Source organism: Chiloscyllium plagiosum, unplaced genomic scaffold (assembly GCF_037043375.1).
Source record: "Chiloscyllium plagiosum isolate Xiang-an unplaced genomic scaffold, Cpla_swu_hap1 HiC_scaffold_2, whole genome shotgun sequence".
NCBI lineage: Eukaryota > Metazoa > Chordata > Chondrichthyes > Orectolobiformes > Hemiscylliidae > Chiloscyllium > Chiloscyllium plagiosum.
In genome coordinates, this window is record NW_028270140.1 from 96,077,926 (window position 1) to 96,098,067 (window position 20,142).

The window sequence follows — 20,142 nt, forward strand, 5'->3', positions numbered from 1 at the left end:
TGAACGTCACCTTCCACCTATCTGCCCACTCGTCCAACTTGTCAATGGTCTTTTGAACTTCCACACTGTCCTTCTCACACTTTACAATTCTTCCAAAGTAAAATGAAGATTGCCCTTTTCAAAGCAAATTCAAAGAACTCTATGTGAATTGTTTGCCCTGCTAATTTGCAAAATGAAACAACATAGTACTGGATAAAAGTATTGGGGTGAGATTCCTCTAGCAACAGGCTGCTGGTTGGTTTGTGCAATTGTGACGAGTTGCAGATGGCAGAGGTTATCAGCCTGATGATACTCCCTAATTGGCTCCTAGCCAGCTGAACAACTTATCTGCGAACAAGGCAGAGGCAAAAGTTTTCTAAACTGGAGAAAGCAATGTCTGTCTCTATTTCTGCAGCAAAGTAACTCAAGCCTGGAGACTTGTCAGTTATTCTCTCCCTTCATTAACTGTACACACTTGCCCCTTCATGGTGACTGTGAAACTGAAGTTAATTTTCTAATCAACCTGTTCAGTGGTGTTATCACACACCTCTGGAGCAGCGGGACTGAACCCAGGCCCTCCAGCCAAAGAGTAGGGAGACAATCATTGCCCCATAAGAGGGCTGCTCACTGTGGGAAACTGAACAATTTAGTAAAGAACGAGAAGAAGCTGGAAGAATAGGAAGCAGAAAACACAAAAAGAAATGAACACAATTGTGTTAATAAGTTGTAAGGAAGGATCACTCAACCCAAAACATTAACTCTGATTTCCCTTCACAGATGCTGCCAGATTTGCTGAGCTTTTTCAGCAACATCTCTTTTTGAACACAGTTGGTGCTCTTGACTTATGATTCCCCAGCATTTTTTCCTCTGTCCTAATTTTTTAATGTCAGGCCTGTCTGTGCATGTGTGCATGGATTTTATACGAGAGTTAGAATTTTAACTAATAGGGTCAATAGTTCATAGTTGTTTACCTGTGATTAGAATTTAATTATTTGTAATCAATGGTAGTTATTGTTCAGTACAGAAACTTGGTTTTCTGTAAACTTGATTACATCAGACAGGTTAATTGGGGATGTTACATACTTTGATTAAATCACTAGTTGTTGTGGCAGCCTCAGGATATTAAGGCTTGAGAATCTTTCCTAAGTGGGCCTTAATATAGTAGACCCTCATCTCCAAATGCAACTGATTTACCAACTTATACAATGTGCACTTTTAGCCCTTTCTGCAAAGCCTCAATGTGTTAGATTGTCCTCTCCCTTGGGCAGTATGACTAAAGAGGACAGTTTTCTGTTAATAATGCTTACTTGGGAAATTCAAACATACAACAGTCCTCCTGTCATGCAACTGTTGTATCTTTCTTTAGGAGCTTTCTCAATGATTGTTGTTGTACGTGCTGCCAAGTAGACAAAGAATTAGAGACATTCTTGTAAGTCTTTGTCTTGTAAGGGGTAGATATTGGTCTCACATCCCCAATTTTAACTTGATCAGGATAGACTTGCAACCTGAATGTATCACACCAAGATTGAGCTGATTTACATTCCCCTCATTCTTCTTGCTGTTAGATTAGATTAGATTACTTACAGTGTGGAAACAGGCCCTTTGTTCCAACAAGTCCACACCAACCTGCCGAAGCGCACCCACCCAGACCCATTCCCCTACACCTAATGCTACGGGCAAGTTAGCATGGCCAATTCACCTGACCTGCACGTTTTTGGACTGTGGGAGGAAACCGGAGAACCCGGGGTTAACCCACGCAGACACGGGGAGAACGTGCAAACTCCACACAGACAGTCGCCTGAGGCAGGAATTGAACCCGGATCTCTGGGGCTGTGAGGCAGCAGTGCTAACCACTGTGCCACCGTGCCACCCATAAATGAGTTCTTCATGGTGGTCTGCTACCATCAGTGAGTAAAGGATTGTCTATACATTGGCAATACATACAACTCCAAGTGCATATTTTGTAATTCTATCCACATGTTACTGGAACAAATCTTGACTGATAGATAAAAATAGGAACATGGAAAACGGGAGCAGGAGAAGCCCATTCAGCTCTTTGAGCCTACTCTGCCATGCTTAATCATGGATAACCATGCAACTCAACAGCTTGTTCCCATTTTACCCCATATCCTTTACCTGTTGTCCATTTCCTTGAGCAATAAGTTGCCATAGCCAACTCCTTCTTGAAATCGTACGATGTTTTGGCCTCGACTGCTTTCTGTGGTAACAACTGAAGTAGCACAGTGGCTCAAGAGTTAGCACAGCTGCCTCACAGTGCCAGGGACCTGAATTTAATTCCACCCTCACGTGATTGTTTGTGTGGAGTTAGTACATTCTCCCTGTGTGTCTGCATGGTTTTCCTCTGGGTGCACTGGTTTCCTCCCACAGTCCAAAGATTTGCAAGTCAGTGGGATTGGCTGTGCCAAATTATCCCATAGGTTAGGTGTGTTAACCATGGGAAATGCTGTGTTACAGGGTAGGGGGATGGGCATGGGTGGATGCTCTTCAATGACTCAGTGTGGACTTGTTGGTTTGTTTCCACACTGTAGATATTCTATTTTTTAAAGCATCTGCAGGCGACCACTTTTTGGATTAAAGATTTTCTCTTCATCTCAGTTCGAAACTATTTACTCCCTATCCTACCTAAAGTAAAAGGTACTTTCTAGAAGTAGAGACTTCCTTAGTTTTCAAGGTTAAGTCTACCGCCCATATCCATGTTTGCCTTCCAGTTTGGAGAAAGACTTAGCTCCATTAAACTTGGGATTCAATCCTTTTAGTGTTGTAATCCTGTGTCATGTCTCTTTCGGGAGAAGCTTAAATATCGTAGATCAAGCCATATCCTGATTGTACCATGCATTTTTAACATGTTTGTGATCAAATTACATCAGTCTGTGTGGTGATCCACATGGCAAATGATGCAATTGCATTCCATGCCATCCAAGTCAAACTTAAGCTTTGCTTGTCTGTGAATCCTACACTTTCAAGGAGTATCACTTGATGAAATTGCATCTTCTCTGAGCTGCACTACAGCATTGTCTTGGAAACATCCTATCATGTCAAACGTGTTCTGACACTGATTAATGTTTTGCCTCCAAAAGGGTATTTGTACTTGATGTTGCAATGTTTAACTTATCTCTTGTTACATAAGAATTATATGTAGGCATTACCTCGTATTGAAAATTCCAGCAGAATGTTTATTATAGCTAATATATGCAAATATTACATTCATAGACACTTCAGGTCCATGACTAGTATTTAAGTATTCAGTTACAAGTTTATCAGCTTGTCATACTTCAAGTGGCCTGAGATCAGAGGGTGAGACCTGTATACCCTCAGGTCACAGGCTATGATACAGCTATGATATCATGAACATGTTTGTTATATGTATACTGACAGACATAACACAACAGAAACATCATTGTAAATCCTGGACTGAGTTAAAGCTTCTCTGTAAATAGGGTAACACTATGCAGTCTTCTTAACAATGGTGCACTTCTCTCTAGAACATTATGAACTCTCAGCTCCTATTGGTGATGGTAATTGGACCTATAAGAACAGCTTTGTTTCACACAGCATGGCTGATTCTGTACATTCAACCATTAAGAAGAAAATGATACAGTGATGGAATTCCTAAATGTGGTGTCTGACTTCACAGAAACCTAGTTCTCCTCTTCTTTTTCCATCATCTATCTGTCACTGGATACCCTCATATTAACTTACTTCTAACTGATACTGTTTTCAGGTCAGGTTCCAGTATTTCTTATTATCCAAATATTATAATTACAGAAAGTCATAAATATTAATCTAAGTCTTTCGCTTATACTCATCAGGATATTTCACAAGAAATACCAAAGCCAAAGGGAAACAACATTTATACCATATGATAGGATAGTGCTGATTAGCATGGACTTTGGTTGGTAGTAGTACTGCCATGGGTAATGCACTAATTAATGATGACTGACAGTTAACTACCAAGCCTTCTCTAAATTTAAACAGGAAATGTTGCGTCTTCTTGGTCAAACATTGTCCTAAGCAATGAAACAAAGAATGGCTATTGCCTATTTTGTTCTGTACCCTGAATTTTAATACCATCATCCTCAACGACAATCCTCACATTCAATTCTGACCACTTCTTACCAGGCACCATTCCCAGAACAACTCACTGCATAGCCTCCAGCTCAATGTTTCAATGCACCCCCAAATATCCAAATCCTCTGTTGGTTTCCCCTCTGGGGTTAACCAAAGAGTTTGCATCTCCCCAGTCCCACCTGAACCTGTCTACATTAAACTGAACCTGCCCACCTTTCTCACCCAGACATTAGCATGTGAGGTGCCATGCCAGAGGTATTTACTCACTGCCCACAACTCCCCTTACCCCTATCCTTGAGGATTGGGATCTCCTGAACATGTAGAAACATCACCAGCTCCTCTTCCCGTGCATGCTTCACCATTGTACAAACATTCTGTGATTTCAGGAATAAGTTAATTTGGCACTTGGGGCTAAAGTGTTCAAGGGAACAGTGAGAAAGCAGGAACAGGTTATTGAGTTGGATGATTAGCCATGATCATAATGAATAATGGAGCAGGCTTGAAGGGTGGATAGCCTTTTCATACTCCTTTTCTCTGTGTGTCCATGTATTCAAATGTAGCAAATAATGTTCACTTTCCAATTGTCATACCATATCCCTCTGCCCACTGCCAGTTGCCAGTCCTGAAGAAATATTCACCAAATATCCTACCAAATAGCAATGCCCCTACCCCACTTCTTCTCCCAAACTCCTTTAGTTCTGCAGGTCACACTTACAAACTGACCATGGCTCATCCCAATGAGCGAACTAACAGAACAACACAGACCAGAACAGCCAAGACCCTTGACTAGTGGCTGCATAGTCTGTTCTTCTACAACGCCATAGTTGGGTTCTCAGGTGACCTTGCATCATAGAAAGTTGCGCAAGAGAAATAACGGGGCCTATGGGAAAAACAGGGTGAGGGGTGGACTACCAAAAATTAAAAGTTGAAACAAATCTAGCAGTTAGACTAACACAAATGATAACACAGTCTAAGTAAATGTTAAAATAGTATATTTCAATGAAATAATACAATAAACTTAACACTTTACCCTGAAAAACTGAAAGGTAATTTGAAGGACTTTCTGACTTTGCTGAGTTACAGTACTGTATTAAGACAAGGGTTGAGAGTCATCATCACTTTTAGGTGCAGTTCTGGGTGCACCTGAAAATATTTAGTCCAGAATTGGATGGCTGTGGTTCATTGTTCTCAGACTGTTTCTTGTGGGTTGACTTAAAAAGGCATTTAGTTTTTGCTGCTTTGCCATCTTTCCTCTTTCATGAAGAAGCTGTTCATAGGGTGCCCAGATAAGACTTTAGGCCATGAACTGCTGTCCTGCTGTTTTCTGCATTGTAGTCATTGTCTTCTAAGAGCTGCAACTGCTTTTCAACTTCCCACAGGATACAAGACAAAAGAAAAATGGGAGGCTCTTGTGGTGTTGCATTCTGTATTTCATCGTCAAACATCTCCAGCTTCAATTTCCCCCACAGCAACAAGTTGTAGTAGATCAGCTATGGTGTGGTCTTCACAATGGGACTGAAGCAGCTCCTTGACATCCTCAGTCTCCACTTCTTCAAATCTAACTTGCTTTGCAAGAGTGACATAATGTTCTTTACTTGCTGACAGTTCGCCTTTAAAGTCATGAAGAACATCTGGGAGCAGCTTCTGCCAAACTGCATGCAAGCAAGCCTTACTGGCATCACCCCAGGCCTCCACAATAGCATTCTAAATGTTAAAGCTCTTCCAAAATTGAAGAATACTGCCCTCATTATCCCCCCTCAGTAGTTGCAATCAGCTTCCTGAATGTGCTTAAATAATAAGCTTTTTAAAAGCTGCTATTTCACCCTGGTCCATGGGTTGAATGAGAGAGGTTGCGTTCAGAGATTGAAATAGCATTTTGATGTTTTCAGAAAACTCACCAATGGTGGGAGGATGGCTTGGTGCCTCATCCAGAATGAGGAGAATCTTGAAATCGAAGTGTTTTCTCCTACAATAATTTATAAAAACATCCTCAAAAACATAAACAATAAGGTCAGAAAAATTTTGCCCGTCATCCAATCTCTTTTCCTTGACCTGAAGTAAACACCGAGTGTGGGCCTAAGGTAACCTTTCAAGGCTCGAGGTTAGCAGAGTGATATACCACCACAGGATTAAGGTATAAGTCTCCACGAGCATTGGCACCCAACAACAGTCATACAACCCCTTTGAGATCTTCAAACCTGGAGCGTGTGCTTCGTTCTTACAAATGCAGGTTCTGGGTGGCATCTGCCTCCAGTATAAACCTGATTCATGCAAACTGAGGATTTGATCTAAGACGTAGCCTTCTCCCTCAATCAACTTTTTTCATCATGGGAGGAAATGACAGCTCACGTTCCTTGTCTGCACTGGCAGCTTTGCCACATAACTTTACATTATGAGAAGCACCGTGGTTCTTAAATCGAACAAAGCAGTCACTACTAGCACTGAAGGCAGGCTCATCTGCAGGATTTTCAGCTTTTTTCCTTAGGTCCTCATAAATTGTTAAGGCTTACTGTTTCATAGTGAGAAAGGTGGTCCCAGATCACGCTTTTGATTGATCTTCTATCCACACACTTAGAAGCCATTCCATCTCCTCAAGTTCTTTTGCTCGTGACCTCACACACTTGCTAGCACTCAGACTTGTTCCAGCAATGCAGCTTGCTTTAACTCTTTCAGCATTGTCTCTAATGGTGCTTAGTGTAGACTCCTTTATTCCTGTATCACATGTTCTTTCATTACTGAAAGAGCTTTATAACATTTAGCTTCTGTTCAAGTGTTATAGCCTTTCTATTACAGTCACCACCCATGATTTTTTTTCACCTGGATGCTTCCTGTCAACATTCTTCTAATTTTGTCCTTCCATATTCATGGAAAGCACAGCGAGACTTGCAAAAAACAGGACCGAAAATTACTGAGTGCAGCACTTCACCACAAAGTGCACATGCCGACTGACCATGTGACATTGATGCAGGTCCAGATCTTAGCGCACTGCAACACCTACTGTCGGGGATGCAATCACGTCAGAGCCAATGGGCGTTTGCATTTCAAAAAGGCAATTCCCAATTCAACAATTGCATTACAACCAAATCGTATTGAAGAAACACGCGTTTTCGGAGAATGACCTGTCCATCTCCCCAACTGTGACAGCTCCCATGCTCCACTCCCTGGACTGCAGAGGCATGAAACCCCTCACTGAGATAATCCAACCCAGATGCTGGACCAGGAACCAATCCTCTGGACTGATAGGAGACGCTGCCTTTGACATTCTGTGATGAGACGTCCCCTGATTGACAGGTGCCTCCATGAACTTTGGTGAGGACTACTCCTCAAAGACATTGCGATATGGCTGCTTGCTTGCTTCCTGGACATGCAGTGTGTTTCCCATATAAGCTGTGGACAGGTGGTGCAGCTAGGGAGATTAATGTTACACACTGCCATACAGCAAGATGTCCATCTCCTTGTCTGAGGACTGAGGAACAGCTTACCAGAGTAAATGAGCAGCCCTGAGACACAGCCTACTCCACCCATGCGCTGGGTCCCTGTCCCTGTGCATAAAATGCCCCGATGCAGTCTATCAATCCTAGTTGCCGTGATGGCCTGCAATGCCAAACTGTTCTTCCAGAGCCGCCCTGCCAATATGTTATAGAGGTTTCATGATGGTTGTAAGAGTTGTGTTTGCACTAACTATAAAACATCCCTTACCAGTTAATGATTTTACCAGACAATTTATTTTCTGATCATTTTAATTGTTGTTCTATAGGTCTACACACATCACAAAATATTCTACACAATGATATCAGGCAAGTGACATTATTTAAACTTTTCTATCACTCCTTCTCAGTAACTGGCTGCTAGAATGCAGGTAAAATGACTCCAGACTTACTTGGGCCTTGGGTCTTGTATTCATTACCCACAAGACGAATTGCCTGTGCTTAGCTTGTTCCACAGACATTTCTACAGCTTGTCAACTAAGTGATCATATGCAGAAAGCCATGCTTTGGCATTGTGCAGCCTCATCACTGTACTTTGCCATTAAGTAACTACTGTGGATCCATGAAATCCATGTATTAATAGTTTAGTATCCATAGTATATCTTGGTGACTATCACAACATTTAGTGACACTATAATGAGACGGCACTAGGAACCTGATTCAAGTGCAACCTCAGGTGATTGTCCATACAGAATTTGCACGTGTGTGTGTGTTTCCTCCGATGCTCCAGTTTCCTCCCACAGTCCAAAGAAGTGCATGTTAGATGGATCGACCGTACCAAATTACTCAGAGTGTCCACAGGTGGTGTAGGCCAGGTGGGTTAGCCATGGGAAATGCAGGGTTACAAGGATTGGGTGGGATGCTCTTCACAGGGTTGATGTGAACTTGATGAGCCAAATGGCCTGCTTCCACACTGTGGGGGTTTTACGGTTCTATATTGAAGAAGTAAATATCTGAACTGTTTTCTCTTCTGTCCTCTTATCACACATTTAGCTCACATCCATAATATTTGCAAGAAATCTACAGCTAGTCTCCCTAGATTTGAAATGTGTCACCTTTATAACACAGAAACTTTTGATCAGACATCAGCTGTCAACTGCATTCAGTTTGCTCACAGGCATCGTTCTGTTTGTAGGTCAAGCTTAAGAACAAAAAAAAGTTCACTTATACAGCAACATTTTACCAAGAGTCAAGGCTGCATAATATTGATTATTGCCATCCTCAGAATATCAACAGTATGTTTTTATGTGACAGGATTCTTTAACTTTTTATGCAGCATGTGTCCATACAATAGTTTAGATGCCTCTCCAATAGCTTTTAACATCCAACAAGAATTGATGGGGTGAAAGGATTCTGCTAATAATCCTTTATTATAGAATAAAAACACCATGCATTTTTAAAGCAAGTTCAACATAGGAAACATCCCAAGGCATGTCATTGAGGCACTGATACAATGTGATTAATAATAGTAGTTGAAGTAGGGGAGGTAACTGGAGGGATAAAGAAAAAGAATTGAAGATGGGAGAGCTGTAGGAATGTGGGAAGATTAGGGAGATCATTCAGGTATGAGTGAAGCTGACAGCTAAAGAATGTGTGTGAATTTGAAAAGAAAGAAAATAATCTGAAAACTCAGAACAATGAAAGACGTGCACTGACAATAGGTAGAGAAGGAGAATCCTTGGACAGCTGTGTCAATGAGAATGAAGATTTTAAAATCATTGTCTTGGAGAATAGGAAGCCATTGAAACCTTTTTGAGGACAAGACAATGGAGAGATGAGTTTGATGTCGATTAGCACTGAGGAGTGATGCTTTGGGTTAGATACAGTTTATGAGAAAATAATCAGAGAAGCTAAACTTGGAATTGACAAAAAACACAAAAGTTTTGTATGCAGTTGATTGAGGTAAGAGCAGAAACTGAGTTATGTTTTGGAGATTGAAAATAACACTGGCAATGAAAGTGATGTGGAATTTGAAGCTCAGGGTATAACATGACATTTTCTTTTGGTTTTACGTTATGTGGGCAGCACGGTGGCACAGTGGTTAGCACTGCTGCCTCACAGCGCCAGAGACCCGGGTTTAATTCCCGCCTCAGGCGACTCTCTGTGTGGAGTTTACACGTTCTCCCCGTGTCTGCGCGGGTTTCCTCCGGGTGCTCCGGTTTCCTCCCACAGTCCAAAGATGTGCAGGTTAGGTGAATTGGCCATGCTAAACTGCCCGTAGTGTTAGGTGAAGGGGTAAATGTAGGGGAATGGGTCTGGGTGGGTTGTGCTTCGGCGGGTCGGTATGGACTTGTTGGGCCGAAGGGCCTGTTTCCACGCTGTAAGTAATCTAATCTTATGTTCCCTAGAACTTGAATTCTGTGTCCTTGAGGCAAACAGTTCTGGATCCATTGTACAAAGTCTCAAAGATCTCCATGAAGCATTGTGTGTAATGTCACTGAACTAGTAATCATGAACAACAGGCTAATGTTCATGACATGGATTTGAATCCCAATTCAGCAGATGCAGAAATTCCATTTCAATAAAAATCTGGAATAGAAAAGAATAGCACGATGTGTTTACTGTCATCTGATTCATTAATGAAGGGAGGGATGAGGGCAGAAGTACAGGAAATGGATCAGACACAGCTGAGGGCCCTATCAACCACAGTGGCAGGGAACCCTCAGCTGAGAAAGAAGGTGGACATTCCTGAGCATCCCCGATGGAAGGTGGCACTATCAGAACAGATGTGACAGAGATGGAGAATGGGTGAATGGGATGGAGTCCTTACAGGAAGCAGGGTGTGAAGATGTATAGTCCAGATAACTGTGGGAGATGGTGCATTTGTAATGGATAGCAGGGGCCATCTATCCCCAAAAATGGAAACAGAGATGTTGAGGAAGGGTGGAGTCAGAGATGGACCAAGTAAAGGTGAGAGCTGGGTGGAAATTGGGTGAAGTGAAACTGATAAATTTTTCTAATTCCTGACAAGAGAGGGAAGCAGCAAACATGTCACCAGTATACCAGAGAAGGGGTTGTGGGTGGGAGCCAGAGTAGGACTGGAACAAGGAATGTTCTATGCACCCAACAAAGAGACAGGTATAACTGGGGCACATGCAGGCACCCGTGGCCACACCTTTGACGTGAAAAACGTGACAGGAGTTAAAGGAGAATTTTTTTCAGGGTGAGGACGAGCACAGCCAGGCAGAATCACTGATTTGCTCCTTGCAGCTAAGGGCTACTTACTGAAGACATGACTAAAAATATCTATTAGCACCCAAGCAATGAAACTCAGGGGATACACAGACATATACCTGATGCTGAGAACTGTCTTCAACCAAGTAATTGAAACCTGAAGATGTGGTTTAGGCATCCTATCTCTCAGCAGAAAGTAATCACACAATCAACAAAGCATTTCTGCCACAGATACCCATTGCTCTAATTTAACTCTTTTCTCGCTATACATCACAATTGAGATGGTCACTTTCTAGGCAGTAAGAAAAAATCTACAAGAAAATGGTGAAAAACACCTTTATTAAAGGTGTATTAAATTGAACTTAACTTTAAGAACACAGCACATGCCCTCAAATAGCTGCTATTTTTTATAACAACGACACAAAAATAAATATGCAGATATTGGTAATCTGAAATAAAGTAGGAAATGTTTGGCCAGCGCAGGAGAACAGCAGTTCAAGATGAAACTCAGGGTTTCATCAAAGCAACTAAAGATAGATAATAAATACAGACTTGCCAACATTGTCCATATTCCCAGAACAAATGAAAATTAAGGTAAATATAGCCATTGTTCAATGTGAATATGAGACTTGTTCATCAAAAGAAATGAAAAGTTTGGAAGATCATATGAGCTTTGGGTCTAGTCAGAAGTACTGAGCTCCAAGCAGTTGGTTTTGGGTATGATATCTGTAATGTGATGGAAGAACATTTTGCTGGATATAGATGTCTTGATCATCACAGGGAGGCAGCTTGAGTGCTTGTTGCGATGGTGGAAAAATCAAGAAATGCCAAGAATTTAGCAGCAGGACATCAATTTTTTTAAAAATCTGTTTCAATCTGTCCAACTGGCTGCTGCTACTGAAAAACTGGCTGGCAGCCAGGCAAGTAAAGCAATCATACAATAACATGATTTAAGTCCAGGATCATGGCGTTCATTATCTTATTCACATTTATGAACCAGATTTTGCTCTTGTCAAAATTAATGAATTTTACTGATCACTGGTGACAGTAGAATGGTATTTGGACAATAGTACCCTTTTAAAAGGACACAAATCAATTGGCAGCCAACACAAAGTGAGGCAACTTGGAGGCAGCAGAAATGACAGCAAAACGTGTTAATTCAATGACAAAATTATTCAGTCACCTAAGTGGAACTTAATTCCAGATGCAAGCTTTAATGATGCAGCCTGCGACTGTCTGATCATTCAAGCAACTGATAAATTTGTCTTAACTGAAGATTTGTAAAGGTCATATTTACTCATAGAAATGTGTATATTCAATTATATTTGTGAAACCAACTGACTGTCTACATTTGTATTGTAGAAACTGTTATATGTGCCCTTAGCAAAAGCTCTAATTTATCAATGACATATGTTTCCCTTTCATAATGACTGAAATTGGTGAGATACTTCTCAGAATTAATTTCATTTGAAATTGAAATGAATTCCAAATCTTGCTTTGATGAAGTTCATTGATATTTTTATGACAACATTTGATATTATTAAAAACTTTCATAGAAGGAGGACTTAATTTGAATCCTGTAGAATCATGTAAGAAAATTTGATTTCAAGGTCAGCAGAACTTAATTGGTACTGAAGGTTTTCAGAAAATAACTCTAAAAGTATAGTTCAGATGTTTTCTAGGATATGAAGGTTGGTTAAAATTGTAAACTTCTACTTGGCCCTTTGTTAAAAAGAGAATTCTGTAGATTTTAAAAAAGTGTTGATTGATACAGAAAACAAAGTTTTAATTGCAAATGAATGAGGTTGGAGTGGTTGGTGCCAGGCTGTTAAAACACATACTGGCACATTGGAAACGACTTAATCTTGCTCACCTCTTATTTTTATCAGGGTGTATTTCAAGGTGTGCAAATAAAAAATACCCACTGAGATGCTGTGTCTCTAATTTTAATACGGAAGGAAATAATTGATTCAAGTATTCTGAATTTAACAACCAGCAGCTGGAGTTTCAAACCAGATAGAATTTGTCAGGATTAATGAGGCAAAGAACAGTGGGGAATCATTGATCAATGAAACTAACAGGCTAGGTGCCCTTTAAAGAGTAAAATTGCATCATTGCTTCCCTGCTTTAGTGAAACAATTGTGCTCATAGAATGTTGGAAAGACCCTTTGTGCCAGTTTAAAAGTTTTCCAACAAAGTCCTAAACATTGAGATAAGATCTTGGATATTGAATGACAAGAGGCCTATTAACAGAGATGATCACTCAATACTTTTTAAAAAGTCTTAGCTTTAATCACAATCACAGAGACAAATACACACAATCGCAAACCATTGCCGATTGTCAGCAAAACCCACTAATGTTGTTCGGGAAGAAAATCTGCCAACCTCACCCGGTCTGGCCTATGTGTGACTCCAGACTCACAACAATGTGGTTGACTCTCAATTGCCCTCTGAAATGGCTGAACAAGCCATTCAGTTCAAGGGTAATTATGAATAGGCAATAAATGTGGGCCAGGCACTGTCGCCCAAGCACCCACAAGTGATTTAACATAAAATTGAAAAACACTGATTGATTACTGAATATAAATTTCTTTGAATCTATTGCACATGGATACTTTGATGAGAATTATATCAAATGTTTAGAAATAGGACAGGATAAAACTATAAAAATATAAATTGCACAACCCAACAAAACATATAAGAACACAAAACATTAACACTCTTCCTTTCAGTCAACACCAATATGGTGGAACGAATAAAAAGTAGGATTTTTATGTTCAAATCTCTGCATAAGTTTCCCATTCTAGAATTAGATAACCATGGATTTCCAGTCTCTAACAGTAAGTGCAGTTGTGGGCCTAGTGTGAACTGTGGTATTGATTGTGTTATATCACTCAATATTACAATTAAATCTCTACTCTGATTCCCAAGAACAATAAAACAAGGTTTCTGCCAATGAGAGGTGAGTTTGCAAAATTCTGGATTTTTGGTGAATTTGCTTGTTGAATCAGTCATAATATACAGATGACTTCATAACAGAATGCATGAATATTTTACATTGATGAGGCAAATATAAGCTGATAAAAACTGTTTTTATTTTGATTATTGAGTTAGAAAACATTAAATGCTTCAGTATTACAAAACTGGTGGAATGAATTGAGTGGATAGGCTATTCTGTTAAATAAAAATCATTTAGCATTTTTTTAAAACATGGTCAGAGAGTTCTTCCAACAATTTCACAAACAATGCCATTGAAACAGAATATGTGTTCATTTATTTAGTTAGCATTTTCATTCCATTTATATTCTTCTTCTGGTATATGTATACTACCAATCCTTACAAAGTGTGAGAGTTTCTACTTTAATCTTGGATTTTGTTAAATCTGAAGATTTCATTAAAATGTTTGCAGGATCTTTACTTGTATAATAAAACTCCACTGATTCAGTGATAGGTTTATTATATCAGTTGAACAAGCCAGAAGATTTAAAGTATGCTTTGAAAAATAAATGAATGATTCTGCATCTGCTCAAAACAGATGAAAAGGAAGGCTGACCAAGCACTGTGGTATCTGGAACAGATTTAACACGAGGAATTAAATTATTTAAGCAACCTTTTAAGGATTAAGTGCAGAACTAACTCATAGTTGAACCAGAAGAATATTCCAGTACACCTGTTGAACCATGCATATCATGGTACCAATCTACCAAATGCTCTGTCTTATTTTCTCAGTGATCTTCCGCGAACTTTGAACGTCCTGGATATTCTTTGCACTACCAGAGACTGTTTTGCTTGAACTGTTATTCTTTTCTCTTTTGTACCATGTTGTAAAAAGGAATGGATCTGTAATCTCTTACTTAAAGCTTTAGTGACACATGACAGATGCCTGCTGAGGCATTTTAACCACTTTAATCCATGAGCTAGATTTCAAATCCTATAATGCAACTATGAAATATAACAAAGGATTTTAGCATTAGGTCTGTTATTCATATAGGTTCTGGATCAGTGGTGCTGGAAGAGCACAGCAATTCAGGCAGCATCCGAGGACAGGCAAAATCGACGTTTCGGGCAAAAGCCCTTCATCAGGAATAAAGGCAGAGAGCCTGAAGCGTGGAGAGATAAGCTAGAGGAGGGTGGGGGTGGGGATAGGGTAGCATAGAGTACAATAGGTCAGTGGGGAAGGAGATGAAGGTGATAGGTCAGGGAGGAGAGGGTGGAGTGGATAGGTGGAAAAGGAGCTGGGCAGGTCGGACAAGTCCGGACAGGTCAGGGGATCGAGTTTCTGGAGGTTAGAAGCTAGGATGAGGTGGGGGAAGGGGAAATGAGGAAACTGTTGAAATCCACATTGATGCCCTGGGGTTGAAGTGTTCCGAGGCGGAAGATGAGGCGTTCTTCCTCCAGGCGTCTGGTGGTGAGGGAGCGGCGGTGGAGGAGGCCCAGCACCTCCATATCCTCGGCAGAGTGGGAGGGGGAGTTGAAATGTTGAGCCACTGGGCGATGTGGTTGATTGGTGCGGGTGTCTCGGAGATGTTCCCTAAAGCGCTCTGCTAGGAGGCGTCCAGTCTCCCCAATGTAGAGGAGACCGCATCGGGAGCAACGGATACAATAGATGATATTAGTGGATGTGCAGGTAAAACTTTGATGGATGTGGAAAGCTCCTTTGGGGCCTTGGATGGAGGTGAGGGAGGAGGTGTGGGCGCAGGTTTTACAGTTCCTGCGGTGGCAGGGGAAAGTGCCAGGATGGGAGGGTGGGTCGTAGGGGGGCGTGGACCTGACCAGGTAGTCACGGAGGGAACGGTCTTTGCGGAAGGCGGAGAGGGGTGGGGAGGGAAATATATCCCTGGTGGTGGGGTCTGTTTGGAGGTGGCGGAAATGTCGGCGGATGATTTGGTTTATGCAAAGGTTGGTAGGGTGGAAGGTGAGCACCAGGGGCGTTCTGTCCTTGTTGCGGTTGGAGGGGTTGGGTCTGAGGGCGGAGGTGCGGGATGTGGATGAGATGCGTTGGAGGGCATCTTTAACCACGTGGGAAGGGAAATTGTGGTCTCTAAAGAAGGAGGCCATCTGGTGTGTTCTATGGTGGGACTGGTCCTCCTGGGAGCAGATACGGCGGAGGCGGAGGAATTGGGAATACGGGATGGCATTTTTGCAAGAGGTAGGGTGGGAAGAGGTGTAATCCAGGTAGCTGTGGGAGTCGGTGGGTTTGTAGAAGATGTCAGTGTCAAGTCGGTCGTCACTGATGGAGATGGAGAGGTCCAGGAAGGGGAGGGAGGTGTCAGAGATGGTCCAGGTAAATTTAAGGTCAGGGTGGAATGTGTTGGTGAAGTTGATGAATTGCTCAACCTCCTCGCGGGAGCATGAGGTGGCGCCAATGCAGTCATCAATGTAGCGGAGGAAGAGGTGGGGAGTGGTGCCGGTGTAATTACGGAAGATCAACTGCTCTGCGTAGCCAACAAAGAGACAGGCATAGCTGGGGCCCATACGTGTGCCCATGGCTACCCCTTTCGTCTGGAGGAAGTGGGAGGATTCAAAGGAGAAATTGTTAAGGGTGAGGACCAGTTCGGCCAAACGAATGAGAGTGTCGGTGGAGGGGTACTGTTGGGAACGTCTGGAGAGGAAAAAACGGAGGGCTTGGAGGCCCTGGTCATGGCGGATGGAGGTGTAGAGGGATTGGATATCCATGGTGAAGATGAGGTGTTGGGGGCCGGGGAAACGGAAGTCTTGGAGGAGGTGGAGGGCGTGGGTGGTGTCTCGAACGTATGTTGGGAGTTCCTGGACTAGGGGGGATAGGACAGTGTCGAAGTAGGTAGAGATGAGTTCAGTGGGGCAGGAGCATGCTGAGACAATGGGTCGGCCAGGGTGGTCAGGCTTGTGGATCTTGGGAAGGAGGTAGAACCGGGCAGTGCGGGGTTCCCGGACTATGAGGTTGGAAGCTGTGGGTGGGAGATCTCCTGAGGTGATGAGGTTCTGTATGGTCTGGGAGATGATGGTTTGGTGATGGGGCGTGGGGTCATGGTCAAGGGGGCGGTAGGAAGAGGTGTCCTCGAGTTGGCGTTTGGCTTCAGCGATGTAGAGGTCAGTGCGCCAGACTACCACTGCGCCCCCTTTGTCCGCTGGCTTGATGGTGAGGTCAGGATTGGAGCAGAGGGATTGGAGGGCTGCGCGTTGTGAGGGTGAGAGGTTGGAGTGGGGGAGGGGGGTCGACATCTTGAGCCAAATATATATTTTATAAATTCATGAAATGTCAATTTAGCCACTATATAACTGCTTTAGGAAAAGACAATGGACTGAATTGAATGATTTTTTTGGTTAAGATTTTTGTCAGGTTTGAGGGAGCGATTCTCACTGCAGGACCAAATGAGTTTTCTTGCTGTACCTTCCCAAAGCCATTGCAATAATTGGCATTTTAGCCATTATAGTGAGTATCACTTCTACTTACCACTCCATCTTACCACGTGCCATTCCTGCAGCAACTCAGCACTGATCGGAGATCCTGGAATTGACTAGCATCTCTGGAATGCCCACTCACTTCCTGGCCTCATTTTTAAGTGCCAATTGAGTACCTGGACAAGCACTGTCACTCTCACTGTCAGTTCACCAATGTATTTTAGGCTTGGAAATCTGCCAACCTCACCTGATCTGATCTAGATGTGGTTCCAGATCCAAAGCAATGTGGCTGACTCTTAACCAGCCTCTGAAATGGTCCAGCAAGCCTTTCAGTGCAAGGTCAATTAAGGATGCACAATAAAGGCTGCTTTACTGGTAATGCTCAGATCCCACGAGTAAATAAAAACAAAATTCCTGGCTTTGTGTCTTTTAGAAATGACATAGCAAGGCAGTAGCAAAATGAGCCTGGCAAAAACATCCTGCAACTGGATCAAAGATGTGCCATAAGGGTTCATAGATGCTGGCATATGTTGGATTCCAATTCTGTATAGTGTGAGGAGGATGTGGCCAATGCCAGTGGATCATGCCCAAGATATTGATGCTCGGTGTCAAGCAAGGAGGTGTTTTGGAGGGGCAGTGGGTTGAACCCACTCTAGTTTCCATGTCAAGTTTTCCTCATGCCAACTTATTCTGAAGATTTGGTAAGATCACAGTAAGTTAAAAAGGCATTTAACAAGGAAATATGAGCATCAATTGGTAACCTGTGGCTGCCTACTGAGAATCTTGTCCTGTTGTATGACTGAATAGTGTATAAAATATGATCTCAATGTTGAGATGGATCTTGTTGAACATCTTGGCCGATTCTGCCATGATGCCCAGACTCTGATACGATTTTACTCAAGGGGTTGAAATGTGTTGGACTAGGGTATCTCACAGTCTCGACTCATAGAGATGTACAGCATGGAAACAGATCCTTCATTCCAATTCATTCATGCCGACCAAATAGCCCAACCTAATCTAGTCCCTTTTGCTAGCACTTGATCCATATCCTTCTAAACTCTTCCTATTCATATACCCATCCAGATGCCTTTTAAATGTTGCAATTGTACCAGCCTTCATCAATTCCTCTGGCAACTCATTCCATACACGCTCCACGCTCTGCATGAAAAGATTGCCCCTTAGGTCCCTTTTTCCCCTCTCACCCCAAACCTATGCCCTCTAGTTCTGGACTCCCCCATCCCAGGGCAAAGAGCTTGTCTATTTATCCTATCCATGCCCTTTATAACATTATAAATCTCTATAAGGTCACCCCTCAGTCTCTGATGCTCCAGGGAAAACAGCCCCAATCTATTCAGCCTCTCCCTATAGCTCAAATCCTCCAACTCTGGCAACATCCTTGTAAATCGTTTCTGAACCCTTTCACGTTTCACAACATCCTTCCAATTGGTGGGAGACCAGATTGCATGCAATACTCCAAAAGTGGTCTAATCAACGCCCTGTATAGCTGCAATATGACCTCCCAACTCCTGTACTCAATACCCTGACCAATAAAGGAAAGCATACCAAATGCCTTCTTCACTATCCTATTTACCTGCGACTTTTCTTTCAAGGAGCTATGAACCTGTACTCCAAGGTCTCTTTGTTCATCAACACTACCTAGGACCTTACAATTAAGTGTATAAGTCCTATTATGGTTTGATTTTCCAAAATGCAGCACCTCACATTTATCTAAATGAAACTCCATCTGCCACTCCTCAGCCCAATGGCCTAACTGATCAAGAGATCCCATTGAACCCTGAGGTAACCTTCTTCGCTGTCCACTACACAGTGTGCCTTCTTCATTAAATTTTTTCTTCATCTGTCAAGTTGCCCTGCAAGTTGCTGAATGTGCAAACTAAAAATGTTGTGGTGAGGTCATTGGACAATTTGGAAACTAACTGAATAGTGGAACCAACCATCTAGCTCCTTAACCAATGAGCTGTAAAAATTGGTAAATAAACAAGTGAAATACTGACAAGGGAATAAGTTTGAGTGGATGGTGGAATATCAATGCTGGTAAAGACAGAGTAATAAAGAGCGGAAAAGAAAAAAAAGATTAAAGATAAAGAAAAAATGACAAGAGGCTGCAAGGAAAATAAAAAATATAATGTAAAATAGGTACTTCGAACTCTCCAACACTTCACTAGCTGAAGGAATGTGGTTCCATAATTCATATTCACCTTCTGGACCAGAGAAGTTTCTTGCCAGTAATGAGTAATCACATCATTAGAAGTGTCCTCACATGATAAATTAATTTCTGTTGCACTTCTAATGGAAAATTATTGTACAAATGCAGTAACTTCACGAATCTCATAGGACGAGTAAGAGGAAGATGGTTTTTCAAGAAGATAACCAATGGCACAAATCAGCTTGTAATTCATGGTGAACTGAAATTCAGGTATTTCTTCCTCACCATAAACTGCTGGCTGAATTATACATTCATGGTGTCATCCAATTGTTTTGACAAATTTGTTCAATAACAACCTTGATTCTCACATCATGGGGAGGTAATGGCCTTGTGGTATTATCACCTAACTGTTAATCCAGAGCCCCCGGGTAATGCTCTGGGGACTGCAGTTCGAAGCCTGCCATGGTGGAATTTGAGTTCAATAAAGATCCTGGCAGTAATGGTATAATGATGACCATGAATCCATTGTCAATTGTTGAAGAAAAATTCACCTGAACTATTCTGAAGAAGATTCACTGGACCCAAAATGTTAACTCTCTTTTCTCTTCCCAGATGCTGCCAGACCTGCTGAGTTTTTCCTGCAATTTCTCTTTTGGCTCAGCACTTTCTAGGTGAAGAAATTTCTCCTCATCTCAGTCTTAAATGGTTTACGCCATATCCTTAAACAGTGATCCCTGGTTCTGGACTCACCCACCATCACCCACCTTCTTGAACATCTACCTTGTCTAGTTCTGTTCGAATTTTATGTTTCTATGAGATTCCCCTCATTCTTCATAACTCTCGCAAATATAGAATATAAAACAT

At 42.0% G+C, this 20,142-nt stretch overlaps 1 protein-coding gene and 1 pseudogene across 1 annotated transcript in view; both read right to left on the reverse strand.

The window, feature by feature from the left end:
* Positions 1-20,142, reverse strand: part of krtcap2 (keratinocyte associated protein 2) — a 202,087-nt gene that overhangs the window by 98,428 nt on the left and 83,517 nt on the right. The window lies entirely within an intron of this gene.
* On the reverse strand, positions 5,190-6,928 carry LOC148151940 (uncharacterized; annotated as a pseudogene).